This window comes from Lactuca saligna, chromosome 7 (genome assembly GCF_052625555.1).
Source record: "Lactuca saligna cultivar CGN05327 chromosome 7, ASM5262555v1, whole genome shotgun sequence".
NCBI classification, from domain to species: Eukaryota; Viridiplantae; Streptophyta; class Magnoliopsida; order Asterales; family Asteraceae; genus Lactuca; species Lactuca saligna.
The window spans coordinates 67,952,260-67,955,786 of NC_136423.1; positions in this window are offsets into that span (position 1 = coordinate 67,952,260).

Here is a 3,527-nt window from a genome sequence, read left to right on the forward strand (position 1 = left end):
ATTTTAAGGAGGGTTCCTTGCGCCTTAAGATTTCAAAATTAGGCTAAGGATTTAAATCTTTAGCTTCCTCCCCAAGCATGGTAATTTCGAAATTGGTAACTCCTTGGATAGGTTTTCTTATTTTTGGTAATTATCAATTTAATTGGTTAAATATGATAATTATAAAATTTGTCTATCCTTACCCATTATTTTTCAAAATTTAGGGGGGAGGATTCGGATTAAATTATCCTGATTAATTTAATTGGATATTCCTAAATTGATTTAACAAATTAATTAAATGTTTAATTGATAAATAATTATTAAATCAATTGGTTTAATTTTTCTAAATTTTGAAAATTTAATTTAATTTAAATTTAAAAAATTAAACTAAGGATTTTAAAATGTTTTAAAATACACCTTATACTATATGTAAAATTAAATATTTAATATTTAGTATATGTATAAGACTAAGTCAGTCGAACCGCTAGTACACCTCATTCATAAAGGCGGTCTATAAGGGGAGTTTAAGGAAGCGGTCTATAGAATGACCGTTATTGGGTATGCACTGTTACCCACTGCTCCCTTGATTGGTAGAGGGTCGTTAGTCGAACGGATTTGATAGGACATAACCTCATTAAAAGTATAATGATGAAAAGTAACTAAACTATTTTCTAAAATCTCACTCTTAGTTACTTTAGGTAAAATGTGAATTTGATGCTAATCCATGAAATTACCCATTACACTTTATAAGTCGTTAGTGGAGCGCATGTGGCTAATCGGCACACTAATGTGGGACTAATAAAGAGTGGTAATGGGTGTATTGAACATTATCGTTGATTAATGAAGCACGTGTGGTTAACCGGCACATTAAACGGAGATGATAAATGACATCGAGAGTACCAAACTCATTTGCATGGTTATTCACATCTAGTTTGTTATCCTCGACATCCCAGTCGCAAAAGTGAGAGCATAATCAGGATTAAACATGTCATTGAATAGTTCAATGAATCTTAAAAGATCTAGAAGTTTCATGAGATTGAAATTGGTAAAAGATTTACCTACCTAAAATAGATTCGAATTTTATTATGACATCCCTCTTCAAAGATAGAATCGAAAATGTGTATCCTATGCTTCATTTAAATTTATGGGTTAATAATTAATGATTAAAATCAACTAACTTGAATTCTCTTTTCTTCCATTATAGATGTCAAGTCAAGACAACAATGGTCTTCCTAATTCTTTTGGATATGTTTTTCCTCTACTTTTTGAAGATGACCTTCCACATTCTGATCAATGTGAAATTATGTTCCTTTCTTCTAGAAATGATGGAACTAGATGTCATGCTTCTCCAATTCTACCTCATCATCCTCCTCCAGTGACTCTCCTCATGTCACAAGTTGAAAGATATGAAACTACTCAATCCCTATTGGCATGCAAGCATCAAGATGGAAATTATGTGTGTAAGCATGTTCTGGAAATGAAATCATACATTGACAAATTGGATAGAATGGGTGTCATATTCCCAAGGAAGTAGGGATCTCAACGGGGGCAAACGGGGCGGGGAGTGCATATCCCGCCCTTGCCCCCGGAATTTCCCCGTCTCCCCACCCCCGCCCCCGCCCCCGGAATGTTCAATGTTCCTACCCCCGCCCCCGCCCCCGAATCCCCCTTATTACCCCCGCCCCCGCCCCCGATTGATTTTGGGCTACTTTTTTTGGGCTAAAAGAAGTTGTTATTTAGGCTAAAATAAGCTATTTTTTAGGTAACAAATAATTATTTATAGCAAAATTTTATATGTTAAAAATAAAAAAGTTATGGCATTTTAAAAAATTATACTAACAGCTTAAAAGCATGTTTTTTGATGAATTTTGGAAGCTCAAAATCATGTTATAGTTTATTATATTTATATAATTAATATATCTAAATATGTGTAATTTATTAACGGGGTCCCCATGGGGATTCGGGGATGGGATTACCTACCCCCGCCCCCGCCCCCGAAATTAAAACGGGGGTTAACCTTGCCCCCACCCCCGATTTTTTTTTAAAAAAAATCCCCCAAACGGGACGGGGCCCCCATGGGTACGGGGTCCCACGAGACTTTTTGACATCCCTACAAGGGAGCAGGCCATTGATTTGGTTCTACTTTCGCTTCCTAAGTCATATAGTCAGTTCATTGAGAACTTTTATATGAGTGACCACGACGTGCCCCCAATAGATCTGACACATATGTTGATTGTTGCTGGAGCAAAAGTGCTTAAGAGCACAAGTGAAGCAAAAGTTTTTGAAGGATTTGAGTCCAAAATTTCCATGTACATTGATAATGGTGACAATGGTAGTCCAGAACAGATTTCTCTTCCCAATGGAAAGGGATCGGCCATGATCAAACTATTTAATCGTATGGTAAAGATAAATGTCAGTTCTGAGATAGTTCCATGTGTTAATATTCCTAAAAATTTTATATGTTTCTATTGCCAATTGGAGGGGCATTGGTTGTGAAGCTTCCCAGACTACCTGAAAGATCTTAGAGATGATAAAGTCGGGTCATATGACTCTACTTCGAGTGCATCCATTATCTAACTCCATTATCTTAACAAGTTCCTATTCATAGATTCTTAATACATGATGTGATAATCACATTCTAATGGTATTGTAGGATCTAAGAGAAAGAAGGAAGTTTAGGGAGAGTGAGCTAATTCTAATCGTGAGAGATGGATTTCAATCACATGTTTGATGATCAGAATTTGGAGCTGCTACTTAGGAGTTATGATAATTTAATAGACTACTTAGGAAATGTCTAGAAACATTGTTTTCATATTTTGGCATTGTAAGGACAAAAGTTTTCTGCTTATTATCAATAAAAATGACTTTTTGATTTATCTAGTTTATATTTCCTTGCAATGCCATTTATGAAAATTGGTGGTTACATTTCTATGATTAGCAATATTAATTATGGCTTTGATTCTTGTTATATCGTTTGTGGTATTGTTATAATTAACTAAGTGAAAAGGAATTCTAATCACCCAAGTTCCAATTTGAAAGAAACTTGGAGTCATGCAATTCGAATTGTGTGATGCATGAGAATCTTGATCTTTGGAAAATTATGACCAATTCATTAATCACATGTTTATGTGAGTCAAAGTGAAGGACTAATGGATCTAGTACATGTTGATAGGGACTATTCAGATCCACCACACATTACGATAAGTTTATTTGTCATGATTTACTGATGCTTCGGTCAACATGGTTGTGTTTATAAGATTAAGCATGATTCTGATACTTTGAAAAGATTCATAGAGAAACAGAACAAATAGAAGAATCTATTAGGCAGTAAGATAAAAGTTTCTCCAATCTAAAAGGAAAGGAGAATACTTTAGTATCGTGTTTTGTGATCATATTAATGATTGTGGAACTATATCACAATTCGTCCTCAAAGGACATATTAGTGCAATTGTTTGACTAAGTAGATGAATCATATATTGTTGAAATGGTTCAATCAAGAGATGAGTCACACTTCGTCTTCCAATCAAGTTTTAGAGTCATACTCTGGT